Genomic DNA, 13,556 nt, shown 5'->3' with positions numbered 1-13,556 from the left:
TCAGATTTGTATTTTTTAAATGCCCTTTTTTTGTCATGTATTGCCCCTTTCACAGAAGTTGTAAGCCATGTGGGATTTAATTTTAGTCGTTTATACTTGTTACCTATAGGAATAAATTTTGCACTATAATTACCCAAAGTAGATTTGAAAATCTGCCATTTATCATTTGTCCCATTATTTGACATAAGTTCTTCCCAGTCTATATCCTGAATTGCAGCCCTCATCCTGGGGAAATTGGCTTTCTTAAAATTAAATGTTTTTGCCCTCCCAGCCTGCGTTTGTTTTTTACAGTATAGGTAAGATGTAACTATATTGTGATCACTGTTACCAAGGTTTTCACGAACATTGACATTCCCAACAAGATCTGCATTATTAGAAATGACCAGATCCAACAGAGCTTCACCTTTGCGCGTGTGTGTTTGAGAAAAAGTCTCTACTCTTCCTGGGCTATATCATCTCTGATCAGGGTCTCAAAATGGACCCTGAGACGGTAAAGGCGATCCTGGAATGGCCACGCCCCCAAGGCTTAAGGGCCATACAACGCTTCCTGGGATTTGCCAACTGCTACTGGCTGTTCATCCCCAACTTCTCTTCATTGACAGCTCCCATCTCTACCCCCACTAAAAAGGGCATGAATGCCAAGGTGTGGACACCTGAATCAGAAGCTGCATTTAAAACCTTAAAAAAGGCCTTCACATCAGCCCCTAGTCTTCATCACCCTGATGTATCCCTACAGTTTTCATTACAGGTGGACGCTTCCTCTTTCGGTGCTGGTGCACTTTTGTTCCAGAGAGGTTCGAAAGGCAAGCTTGTGGTATGCGGCTACTATTCTAAGCTGTTTTCTTCTGCAGAGCGCAACTACTCAATTGGGGAATGGGAGTTACTGGCCATCAAGCTGACCCCGCAGGAGTGGAGATACCTACTGGAAGGCACAGCTCATCCTATCCTGGTCTTTACGGACCACAAGAACCTGACCTATCTGCAGACGGCTCAATGGCTGAATCCTCGTCAAGCCGGGTGGTTGCTGTACTTTGCCTGGTTCCGGTTCGAACTGAACTCCACTACTGACCTGCCGACAAGAATGTGATGGCCGATGCCTTGTCTATGTCATTTGAGACAGAGGACACTGTGGAGTCCCCACAGAATATTATTGATCCTTCCTGCATCTTCTCTGTTAACACTCTGCAAGTTAGAGACATTCCTCCGGGAAGGACTTTTGTACGTCTGGCAGACAGAGGAAGAATCCTTCGCTGGGGTCACCGTTCCAAGCTGGCAGGTCACGCGGGTGCCCGTAAGACCCGAGACCTAATTGCCCATCTGTTCTGGTGGCCCACGCTGCCCAAAGACGTCATGGACTTTGTCTCCTCCTGTACGGTATGCGCAGCAAGTAAAGTTGCCCACTCCAGACCATCTGGCCTGCTTCAGCCGCTGCCTGTGCCCGATGCTCCCTGGCGGGATGTTACGATGGACTTTGTCACGGATCAGCCTCTCTCAGCTGGATGCAGTGTGATCTGGGTGGTGGTGGATCGATTTTCCAAAATGGCTCATTTTGTTCCCCTGACTGGCCTGCCTTCTGCTGCTCGACTGGCCGACCTCTTCGTTCAACACATCTTCCGTCTGAACGGCTTTCCCCTGCATATTGTCTCGGATCGAGGGGTCCAGTTTACTTCGAAGTTCTGGAGAGCACTCTGCGGCCTCCTCGGTGTAAAGTTGGCCTTCTCCTCGGCCTATCATCCCCAGTCCAATGGCCAAGCCAAGATTATGGAGAACTATCTCCGGCACTTTGTCTCCAGACGGCATGATGACTGGGTGCAGCTGCTCCCGTGGGCTGAGTTCTCCTATAATAACCATACTAGTGAATCCACCACCTCCAGTCCGTTCCTCATCGTCTACGGCCAACATCCTCGAATACCTCTTCCTGTCTCTACTATGTCCCAGGTGCCTGCAGCTGACTCTACCTTCAGGGACTTTCTGTAGATATGGCAACAGACCCGATCTTCTATTCTGCTGGCGGTGGACCGCGTGAAGAGAAAGGCAGACACTAGAAGACGAGAGCCTCCTCAGTTTCTACGAGGTACGAAGGTCTGGCTGTCTTTCAGGAATATCCGGCTGAGGGTGCCGTCTTGCAAATTTGCTGCCAGGTTCCTCTGACCCTTCGAGATTCCAGCTCAAGCGGCCATGGACACGTGAGTTATCTGCGGCGTCTCCCTCCTGGGAGACGCCGGCACTCACTTCCTGGATCTGAGACTGTCTCCCGCAGGGCCCGCGCGTGCACGGCCTTAAAGGGCCAGAGTGCACACAATTGCAGGAAGTCTGCAATCAGTACAGAATGCTGCTGGACTATAAAAAGGGTTCTGCCCTCTTGATCAGTGCCTTAACTTTGTTGTGTACCTAAAGTTTGTGTTGCAAATGGTCTCCTAGTGTTTTACAGTTGCCAGTGTTACCCGTTCTTGCTGCCTGTACCCTGTATGCTACTGTGCCTCTGTGCCCATCTAGAGTTGAAGTCGAGTTATGTCTTCCGCTGCATCTACTGTGTCACACCCCGCCGGGTGTCCGTCTGCTGCCAGAGCCTTATCTTCATCCTGAATCACCGCTACTGTCTGCATTGCCTCAGGTACCCTTTCTGGACTGTAGACTTTGTACTGTACCTGTTTGGCCAGCTGCTATCCCGTTACGCGGTACGGCCCAGTGGGTCCACACCCCGCGCCGTGACAAACACCCAATTTAGCTGTTGTCTGAACAAATGTTTTCCGATAGCTATTTCCCCTAAACGTGCTAGTTCAGCTGAGCCGAGCATGCATGTTTATTTCAATGGGGAAACAAGCTGCTGCCAGTCACTTCTGACAATGGAACAAACCCCACATAATCCAACAATGCCTGGGCTTAGTTTCCCCCCGACATCTTGAGAGGCTGCCATACACAATAGATTTTTGGGGGATCCTTGGATCTGCCGACATTAACCCCTTAGAGAGGCAGTTAATTTTGACGTTGCGGACGCAGACATTTTTTTCAATTTGCCTTAGGGGGGATTCACACGAACGTGTATTGGGTCCGTGCGGGCCGCGTGGTTTTCACACGCCACGCACAGACCAATACAAGTCTGTGGGGCAGTACAGACAGTCCGTGCTTTTTGCGCAGCGTTTGTCCGCTGCGCAAAAAGTGCGACATGCTCAATATCTCCGCGTATTTCGCGCATCACGCACCCATTGAGTCAATGGGTGCGTGAAAACCACGCAGGTCGCACGGAAGCACTTCCGTGCGAACCGACTGAAACAGTGCACCAGCTGTCAAAAGGATGAATGTAAACAGAAAAGCACCACGTGCTTTTCTGTTTCCAAACATCCAAACGGAGTGTCTTTGAGATGAGCGAACCCGGACAACCGAACCGAACTTCACCGGGTTCGGCCGAACTCGTTTTGGCCGAAACCGGCAAAAAAAATTCCGGTACGCGACGTCAGGAGATAGTCACTGTCCAGGGTGCTGAAAGAGTTAAACTCTTTCAGCACCCTGGACAGTGACTTCCGATCCCAATATACATGAACGTGTAAAAAAAAAAAGAAGTTCTGACTTACCGATAACTCCCGGCTTCTTCCTCCAGTCTGACCTCCCGGGATGACAATTCAGTCCAAGTGACAGCTCCAGCCAATCACAGGCCAAGCACAGGCTGCAGCGGTCACATGGACTGCGGCGTCATCCAGGGAGGTGGGGCCCGATGTCAAGAGAGGCGCGTCACCAAGGATGCGTCACCAAGGCAACGGCCGGGAGGGAAGTTCTCGGTAAGTACAAACTTTTTCTTTTTTTTTAACAGGTTTCTCGATATTGTGATCGGCATTCACTGTCGAGGGTGCTGAAAGAGTTACTGCCGATCAGTTAACTCTTTCAGCACCCTGGACAGTGACTGACGTCGACTAGACTCATCTCTATGATGGCGGCTGCGCGAAAATCACGCAGCCGCGCATCATACACGGATGACACACGCAGCTGTCAAGTGGTTTTTGCGCGCGCAAAAACGCAACGTTCGTCTGAATCAGCCCTTACTGTGTTCCAACAGCCATAACTTTTTTATTTTATGATTTACATGCTTATGAGGACGGGACCAGTTGTATTATTCAATAGCGCCATTTTGGCATACATAGATTTTAGCTTTTAACTTTTATTAAAAACAGTTTGGGAGGGGGATTGCAAGAAAAAACAATTCAACTATGTTTTTTAACACCTTTTACCGTGCAGCATAAATTATGTATTAATAGGTCGTTACGATTATGGGAATACCAAATATGTATATTTTGTTTTTTTAAAGATAGAAACTAATAAATTATGTATTGAAATACTTTTATTCCAATTCATTGTTGCCTGTCACTGATAAACTGGCAGGCCCCTATTAAGCCATTACTAGGGTACGGCCTCATAAGCTTCTTCATATGGCCTTATTTAGGTCATTGACTGCCATATTGAGACGTCGGACCCACGAACATGTGGTTCAGCAATAGGAGAACAAAGGCAGACCCCTCCCTTTGTTTGTATAACTTAGATGCCACTGTCACTATTATTTCTGGCATTGGCGCGGAAGGCCAGCTGTAAATCAGCCGCTGGTAATGGTGCAGGCACAGCTTTTTTTCATTCCCCGTAGCTTCAGATCATAGCCATATTTTTAATACGTATAGCTATATGCATTTCTCACTACAATGTATTATATTTTATACATTAGCTGCATAACTGAGGCAGCAATTATCAAATCTCCTGCACCTGTCTACTACCATCATTATATGTTGTGGGTGTGACTTGTTGAGATGCATTGCATGAAGGGATAAGTAAACGGGTGCAGTTTCTACTACAAGAAACAGCGGGGAAATACTATTACCTGTCAGGGACAGAGGAATCAGCAAATTCAGCATGTATGTCTGTGAGGGTATGTTCACACGGCTTATTTTCGTCCGTTTTTCAGGGCCGTAAACGCCTCCAAACATCTGCCCATTGATTTCAATAGGAAAAATGGCATTCTGTTCTGACGGCACCCTATTTTTACGCGGCCGTTTTGAAAAAACGCCCGCGAAAAAGAAGTGCATGTCACTTCTTGAGCCGTTTTTGGAGCCGTTTTTCATTGGCTCTATAGAAAAACAGCTCCAAAAACGGCCGTAAAAAAGCTGCGAAAAATGCAAGCTGCTTAAAAAAGTCTGAAAGACAGGAGCTGTTTTCCCTTGAAAACCGCTCCGTATTTTCAGATGTTTTTTGTTAAGCATGTGACCATACCCTAAGATCAGCTGCTGGATAAGGCTTCGTTCACATCTGCATCAGGGTCCCGTTTTAACGTTCCATTGGAGCTTCCAGTTAGAACGAGACTCTGACTGAAACAAACGGAAACCATAGGATCCGATGCCAATGGTTTCCATTTGTCTCAGTTGTGCAAGGATTCCGTCGTTTTGGAAAAACTAATAGCGTAGTCGACTACGGTATTCATTCCGCCAAACGACAGAACCCTTGCACAACTGAGACGAACGGAAACCATTGGTACAGGCTCCGTCACCATTGAAATCAATGGTGATGGATACGGAAACCTATGGTTTCCATTTGTTTCAGTAAGGGTATGTGCACACACACTAATTACGTCCGTAATTGACGGACGTATTTCGGCCGCAAGTACCGGACCGAACACAGTGCAGGGAGCCGGGCTCCTAGCATCATACTTATGTACGATGCTAGGAGTCCCTGCCTCGCGGCAGGACAACTGTCCCGTACTGAAAACATGATTACAGTACGTGAAATCTCAGACGGAACGTCAGAATAGAGCCCTGACGGATATGTGAACGAAGCCTAAGGGTATGTTCACACAGCCAAATTTCAGACGTATACGAGGCGTATTTTGCCTCGTTTTACGTCTGAAAATACGTCTCAAATACGTCGGCAAACATCTGCCCATTCATTTGAATGGGTTTGCCGACGTACTGTGCAGACGACCTGTTATTTACGCGTCGTCGTTTGACAGCTGTCAAACGACGACGCGTAAAAATACAGCCTCGTCAAAAGAAGTGCAGGACACTTCTTTGGACGTTTTTGGAGCTGTTTTCTCATAGACTCCAATGAAAACAGCTCCAAAAACGGACGTAAAAAACGCCGCGAAAACGGTGTGAAAACGCCGCGAAAAATGCGAGTTGGTAAAAAAACGTCTGAAAAGCAGGGTCTGTTTTCCCTTGAAAACAGCTCTGGATTTTCAGACATTTTTGTTGACTACGTGTGAACATACCCTTAGTAGTATCAGTCGTACTACAGATGCTGTATCTCTAGCTATGCCTGGGTTACACAGCTGACTGCATTATGTGTGCAAGGCAGAGGAATGCAGAAATACCTGCTGCCCTCAAAAAGAATAGGATAATACTCCCTCCCTCTACAGTGTCAGGTACTTTGTCATCTACACCCGTTGGAACTGGCAGCAGATTTCTAGTCCACTGAAGGGTGAGTTAGTGCACATTGAATTAAAGAGAGATAAGTTATTCATTGTGTTTTCATAGAACAGTATGAACTGGAGCACCATATCCTGAGTCACTGCAGACATTTATTATACTGTCATCGAAAAACTGGGTGTTCCTGTATACGCAGAGTCTAAATCTGACCAGAGTAGATATTTTTCAGTCGATCTTTATGGTTTTTAAAGGGTACGTTGACACTCTATATGTGTAGGGACAGCCCTGCTGTCTCACTGTGTCTGCTCCCACCTTTGTTTCTCCCGAAGATAAGAAGCGCTTACTTTTAGTTCATTTGTGGCATTTCTACATGAGAACAAAACAACTATTAGTGTAGACATAAATGTAGATAGGTTCGGCCTTGGACTGACAAAAATTGTCAGATTTTGAAGAGCCATATTACAGTAAGGGTCCTATTACACGGCCCGACTTAAACTGTGTAACTGTGTAACGATCGGTGCTCGTTTGCTCCTTTCACATAGAGCAATGATTTCTTATGTATAGGGACAAGCGATCCATGTTCACATAGAGTTTTTTAAGGCGTTTTTTCGGGGTGTAAACCGCTCGAAATACGCCTGGAAAAACAATAGCTAAATTAATTGAAATTAATGGGAAAAACGGCGTTTAGTTAAGATGGGGCGTTTTATTTTACATCGCTATTTTAAAAAACGGCACGTAAAAAGACAGCCCCTAAAAAGGAGTATGTTACTTCTTGAGCCATTTTGGAGCTGTTTTTTATTGTGTCAATGAAAAAACAGCACCAAAACGGCTTCAAAAAACGCCTCAGAAAAACGTTTTCAGCTACAAAAATGACTGAAAATCAGAGGCTGTTTTCCCTTAAAAACAGCTCCGTCATTTTCAGATGTTTTTGATTTTGTGTGTGAACATACCCTTGCTCCAATTGCTCATCCACATACATTTTCATAATGTCGGCAGTGCATGTCCCTTATTACACCGGGAGATGTGCTGCCGACAACGATGATTTTTAATGCTTCCTAAAAGCATGTGCTCGTTCATTGTCTGATTGTTGTCTTGATTAAACAGGGCAATGATCGGGAAGGCTTGTTTGCCTGATGATTGTCCCGTGTAGTAGAGGCTTTAAAAGTATGTTCACATGTGGGGGATACTCTGCATATTTTTCGTCAGGATTTGCAGGCGGAAAATTCGCAGTGTAGTTCAGTAGCAGCAAAGTGCATACACACGCTGCAGAACATTTCCACGTGGGTATCGATCTGCAGTGCGGATTTTAAAATCCACAGCATGTACATCTATGTTGTGGATTTTCACCATACATTTTACTGCTTTCAATGAGAGGGGTCGATGAATTCCGCAGCAAATTTTTCCGTCCTGTGTGGACATACTCTCAATGGATCCTTGTCTGAGACTGCGGAGCTGGTTTTAGGAATAATTCCCCTTAAAATTAAAATACAATGCAGAATTTGTATCAAAAAGTGCAGGGACAAGAAACTGCAGTATGCTCCCTCTGGGTAAAAAGCCTAGAGGGCACGAAGGGGGTATTAAACCCCAAAAATATACTATGACTCTGGGGAAAAAAAATGAATAAAAGCAGTTGTCAATTACTCTTGTACCTGAAACAGTGCATCGTGGTTCCAAATTATTGGAGGATATATATAAAAGGCATTTAAGGGTGGTGATGATTCATATACAGTGGTCCCTCAAGTTACAATGGACCGCGCTAATGTGTAATGGCCTATTCAGGGCTATGGTATTTCTATGCACAGGCAGGGGCTATCTGCAGCTAATGCGTTTGGGTGGAAGATTCAGACATTGAACATCACTGGAAAAATGCCTGTGAATTACGGTACTCATGATATTAGGGTCAAGTAGACTGAGTAGATCAATGGGTGTAGTATTAGGGTATGTGCACACACAAAATCAAAAACGTCTGAAAATACGGAGCTGTTTTCATGGGAAAACAGCTCCTGATTTTCAGAAGTTTTTTAAGCCACTCGAGATTTTAGCAGCATTTTTTTACGGTCGTTTTTAGAGCTGTTTTTCTATGAAGTCAATGAAAAACTGCTCGAAAAACGGCTCAAGAAGTGACATGCACTTCTTTTTCGCTGGCATTTTTTTAAAAAACGGCCCGATTTTTCATCCGTTTTTTTGTCCATTTAAGGCCCGAAAAACATCTGAACATACCCTTAGGCTACGTTAACAAGTAGGGGATTTGCTGCAGATTTTCTGTCCAGATATGGGGATTTAAAATCTGAAGCGGAACACAGTAAGGGTATGTTCACACGGCGGGGGTCCGTAACGGCTGAAATTACGGGGATGTTTCAGCCTGAAAACATCCCCGTAATTTCAGCCGTACCGGCATGTGCAGGCGCTTGAACGCCGCGTCAATTACGGCCGTAATTAGCGCTGCTATTCATTGGAGTCAATGAATAGCGGCTCCAATTACGGCCAAAGAAGTGACAGGTCACTTCTTCTACGCGGGCGTCTATTTGCGCGCCGTCATTTGACAGAGGCGCGTAAATATACGCCTCGTGTGAACAGACAAACGTCTGCCCATTGCTTTCAATGGGCAGATGTTTGTCAGCGCTATTGAGGCGCTATTTTCAGACGTAATTCGGGGCAAAAACGCCCGAATTACGTCCGTAAATAGGCCGTGTGAACATACCCTAACAGAAAAGTTAACATTGTAAAGAAGGTAAACTAGTAAGTGGTTGCAAAGCCGTTTCAGAGGCCAGTTACTTGGTTACCATAGAGTCATTAGCTCAAATTACAATTTTTTAATTACAATGGTCGTCCCAAAACGAATTAACATTTCAACTGTCATTTATTTGAGAGTTCAAATCAATCACTTCCTTGTAGGCGTCTTTATAAATTGGCGACTCAGGGCAGTTTCGGTGTAAAAAAAAAAGTCAAGGTAAGCAGCTTTGCAAAGCATGCCCTGATTGTAGCCGACCATGGAACTAACTATGTTGTAAAATACACGGAAATGTCCTTTGTACCTGAGAAAAGTGAATTACAGTTTTGTTTGTTTACAGAGCGCAAGTGCACACATAGAGAATGGTAGGATCGCTCTGAGTGTGTAGCACTAATAACTTCAAGTAATGAAGCGGAAAATGTCCTTCTTAATAAAACCATTGAACAGCAGGCACAAGCATTTCACACTAGGGTCATCTAATGATGCTTGCTGATTCCAGTCCTCTGCTTATACTGTTCCAATGATGGTAGATGTTCTGCCCAATTAGCAGAATGTTTAGTCATGGGCACTTGTTGGTCATGCTGTAATTGGGGGCTCTGGGCAAAACAACTGATCATGTAATGCATCATCAGTGATGTTGCGCTCAGAAGCCACTCACATTTCAACTGGCCTTTTGCAAATAAAGGTGAGTATTGAAATAATACTTTTACAAATTGTAGCTTGTTTCTCTTTTGTTCTTCCGATGCCTCTTTTTTCCTGCATGAACTGAAGTCTCTTTCTTTTTTTTCTAACTCTCTTCTGCTGTCGATTTCTCTCTGTCACATCCTGCCTCCCCCTATATTTTCCTGTATATCTTCCCTTGTGTTGTCAGGCACGTTGCAGTTTGTTTTTCCATATCTTATTTGCTTACTGCCTTTTAAGCTCTGTCCATTCATGTCCTCATAACCGCTGCCTTATTTGTTTCTTCTGTCTCCCGATGCTGCCTAACCAAGTTCCCCCATAAGTCATCTTTTACCTCCGTTATCCTGCTCTTTTTTTCTTGCTATTTATGGTACAAACTGTGTCACCTGACTTGTAGAAGGTTTTACAGTAAGGACTTATGCACGCGGCCATATTACGCCTCCATATAAGCTACAAATTGTATTGAACAGTAAATATGCCACCCATGAAAGTCTATGGGGCCATACTGTACCTCCGTATGTCTCTGATTCCATAAGCAATCCATGATTTGTTGATTGAAAGTCTTTTTTTTTAGATTTATGAACACCTTTGTTGAGATTTTTTTTAATAAACCAACTGTTTAGGAGATTTTAAAAAACTTTTAAATTGACTTTTTAAAATACAGCTTCCATGTATACAGGATACATAGAAGCTGTATAATTCTGTCAAAGCTATGGCCGTCAGTTCAGTTGACGGCTTGACTGAAAGCTGGTCTCTGACACACAGGATGCAGCTAAAATCGATCACATCTAAGTTCATAACTTAGGTGTAATCATTATTAGCTGGATACGTAGCTTAAAAAATGATTTATTAAGAAAATGTGTTTAACGGTGTACATATCTTTTACATCTGAAATGGATAAATTCTGTTAAAGCGCTCGGGTGAGCTGAGCCGCTTCGTTTTTGATCTGCTTTTCTCGGAAAAGCGAGCAGTTGGTGTACGGGCTCATAGACTTTCAGTTGAGCCCATACACCAATTGCTCGGCTTTCCGAGAAAAGCCCATCAGAAACTAAGTGGCTCAGAGATTACCCTGACAACATACACACAGGTAAGCCGCTATATTAATTCCCTCATCAGCCTTGTAGTACATTTGTATGTATTTTGCAGCTTAGAGTATAATAATATTTAATTAGGAAATTACTATTAACTTTTTCTGCAGACTGACTGTCTGTAGAACAGGGCATGTGGAGGGGTATATTAGGTTGGCAGTCAGAAATGTTGGTATCTCCCTGGTGTCTCTGTAACTGCCTAATAAATATAATGAAGGGCTACATAAATCAGACTGTGTGTCCCTCGTGCTGTTGTAGACTCTGACAGTCACCCGGACAGTCTACCGAATTTATGGGCCGTGCTCCACATATTAAGTATGGGAGCACGGTCCCTAAAGTTAAAAAAAATAGGACATGTCCTATTTTTTACGTATGATTTCTGCGGCCCAGACACCATCCCGTAAATACACAGGAAAGTGTCTGTGGCCAATAGACATGAATAGGTCCATACATTGATCCACAATTACGGGCTGTAATTGCAGACCAAAATTACGGTCATGTGCATAGGGCCTTAGACTGTCATGTCTAGACTTTCAAAAAATTTCTGAGATGTCATAGTGACATGTCAAAAGTTTTGATCGGTGGGGTCCAAGCACTGAGACCCCCACCGATCGCTAAAACGATGGGCTTTTCTCGGGAAAGCCGAGCAATTGGTGTACAGGCTCAATAGAAAGTCTATGAGCCTGTACACCAACTGCTCGGTTTTCTGAGAAAAGCCGATCAGAAACTAAGCAACTCAGCGCTCACCCGAGCTCTTCTGTCTCTTCGTTTTAGCGATCGGTGGGGGTTGCAGTGCTCGAACCCCCACCGATCATCTCTTAGACTGTCATGTCCGAACTTTCAAAAGTTTTGAAGAGCCCTTAGCCCCTTAAGTATGTCAGAGTCTACATGAGACAAACAGTCCGATTTTGTAGTCCTTCATTATATTTATTAGGCAGTTACAGAGACACCAGGGAGATACCAGCATTTCTGACTGCCAACCTAATATACCCCTCCACATGCCCTGTTCTACAGACAGTCAGTCTGCAGAAAAAGTAAATAGTAATTTTCTAATTAAATATTATTATACTCTAACGCTGGGTTCACACAGAGTTTTTTGCAGCAGGAATATCTGCCTCAAAATTCCGTTTGGAATTTTGAGACAGATTTTCCTCTGCCTCCACGCCGATCTTCGCGGCGTTTTTTGCCCGTGGCCATTGAGCGCCTCGGGCATAAAGCGCCACGAAATACGCTTTTTGATGTCAATGGGAGGTCAGAGGTGTTAACGCCCGAAGATAGGGCATGTCCCTTCTTTTTCCTACGAGCCGGTTTTTCCGCTTGCAGGAAAAAACCGCCTCCGCCTCCCATTGAAATTAATGGAAGGCATCTTCGGCCGTTTTTTAGCGGTTTCCGCGTGAAAAAACTCAGTGTGAACTCCCACTAAGGGAATGTTCACACAGAGTTTATGGCAGGCAGAAAATTCTGCCTGGAAAAATCAACTCTGTTTTTTTTAAAGTGGTTTTGCACCACAGGCGTTGTTTTATGCTTTTTTTTTTAACTATCTCTTCAACAGAAAGATGGAATAGTTTTTTGCCGAAAAACGCGTCAAAAATGGCTGCAAAAACCGAGTTTATTTCCGTCTCCCATTGATTACAATGGGGTTTTTGAAGCGGAAAACGCCTCAAGATAGGGCATGTCGCTTCTTTTTCCCGCAAGCGATTTTTTTTTTTGCTTGCGGTAAAAAAAGGCCCCCACCTCCTATTTAAAACAATGGAACTCAATTTCGGTCGTTTTTTGCCGTGGTTACCGCGGCAAAAAACGCGGCAAAAAAACTCTGTGTAAACAGGGCTTAAGCTGCAAAATACATACAAATGTACTACAAGGCTGATGGGGGGAATTAATATTCCCCGCGGCTTACCTGTCTATATATTGGCAGGGTAATTAATTTGCAGCCTGGAATGCATATAGGTAGCTATAGTAAATTCAGATTGCTTTAGGGTCTAACAGAGAGTGATCCGATACAACTGATCAAATATCATTGGATTTCGATTGTCTGTTTAATGTTAATTTAAAAAAAGCTGCAGGATCTTCCTCCTTATTGAGACTTATATGCCTCAGTATAGATGTTGAATTTAACTAATAATCTTTTTCTCACTGTTGGCTTAGACTTGTGGGGGAACCCACAGCACCCAATCTGACAAATGGATCTGCAATGTAAAGCATGGGAGACAGAGAAGCATCCTGGGCCTTAGGGGGGATTCACACGAACGTGTATTCGGTCCGTGCGGGCCACGTGGTTTTCACGCGCCACGCACAGACCAATACAAGTCTATGGGGCAGTACAGACAGTCCGTGCTTTTTGCGCAGCGTTTTTCAGCTGCGCAAAAAATGCGACATGTTCAATATCTCCACGTATTTCGCGCATCACGCACCCATTGAAGTCAATGGGTGCGTGAAAACCACGCAGGTCGCACGGAAGCACTTCCGTGCGAACCGACTGAAACAGTGCACCAGCTGTCAAAAGGATGAATGTAAACAGAAAAGCACCACGTGCTTTTCTGTTTCCAAACATCCAAATGGAGTGTCTTTTTAGATGAGCGAACCAGGACAACCGAACCGAACTTCACCGGGTTCGGCCGAACTCGTTTTGGCCGAACCCGGCAAAAAAATTTCCGGTAC

The 13,556-nt window shown here is 44.6% G+C and overlaps 1 protein-coding gene across 1 annotated transcript in view; it reads left to right on the top strand.

Annotated features, from left to right (window-relative positions):
• SLC45A3 (solute carrier family 45 member 3) overlaps positions 1-13,556 on the top strand; it is a 71,170-nt gene that overhangs the window by 44,295 nt on the left and 13,319 nt on the right. The window lies entirely within an intron of this gene.

The sequence above is a fragment of the Rhinoderma darwinii genome, chromosome 2 (genome assembly GCF_050947455.1).
Source record: "Rhinoderma darwinii isolate aRhiDar2 chromosome 2, aRhiDar2.hap1, whole genome shotgun sequence".
Lineage (NCBI taxonomy): Eukaryota > Metazoa > Chordata > Amphibia > Anura > Rhinodermatidae > Rhinoderma > Rhinoderma darwinii.
Note: the sequence above shows the minus strand (reverse complement) of the source record. Positions and strands in the feature narration are given on the sequence as shown.